Source organism: Thermobia domestica, chromosome 6 (assembly GCF_964235325.1).
Source record: "Thermobia domestica chromosome 6, izTheDome1.hap1.1, whole genome shotgun sequence".
Taxonomy (NCBI): Eukaryota; Metazoa; Arthropoda; class Insecta; order Zygentoma; family Lepismatidae; genus Thermobia; species Thermobia domestica.
Window position 1 is genome coordinate 110240601 of NC_137459.1, and position 618 is coordinate 110241218.

A 618-nucleotide genomic window follows, 5' to 3' on the forward strand; every position below is an offset into this window, starting at 1 on the left:
CAGTCATACTGTATTATGTTTTGTGGTGTCTAAAAAAATAAAAAAAAATAAGAAATCAACTTTGAAAAGTGAAATGAAAATGAAATGAAATCTTTGAATTTTACGTCCCACGATTATGCTGGTTAGGCTTAAGGAGACGGTGAAGATGAGAAATGAATTAAATGGTGGAATGAAGAAAGTGGGAGGAAACGGGAGAACCCCGAGAAAACCTACGAACACGGTGTTTGTCCACCACAAAGTCCACACGGCGCGAGCTGGGATTGAACCAGGGACCACAAGCACCGGAGGTTAACGCTCTACCACTGAGCCACCACGCCCCCCTTTGAAATGTGAGAAAAATATCTGATATTCTCCTACTTTTTGGTATTTTACAACCTATGAAGTTGGATAGAAGTAGAAACTTAGTTGTACGTACCAATACATTTCTTTTTCAGTAAAATATTCATTAAAGCAAATACTTCATTCAATATAATGTACACTCATGTCCAAAATTATTGTCGCATCTCTATAAATATATTGCTGTAGGAATATAATTTGATAATGAATTCGCCCGGTATTTATTCATAATGTTAGTATGTGTATGATCGGCAAAGGCATGTATGTGGAAAATTTCATGTC

The 618-nt window shown here is 36.4% G+C and overlaps 1 non-coding gene across 1 annotated transcript; it reads right to left on the minus strand.

Annotated features, from left to right (window-relative positions):
- Nucleotides 1–245: 245 nt before the first annotated feature.
- Nucleotides 246–317, minus strand: TRNAR-CCG (transfer RNA arginine (anticodon CCG)). The gene has a single exon. It is a non-coding gene; the product is annotated as a tRNA-Arg (tRNA).
- Nucleotides 318–618: the final 301 nt, after the last annotated feature.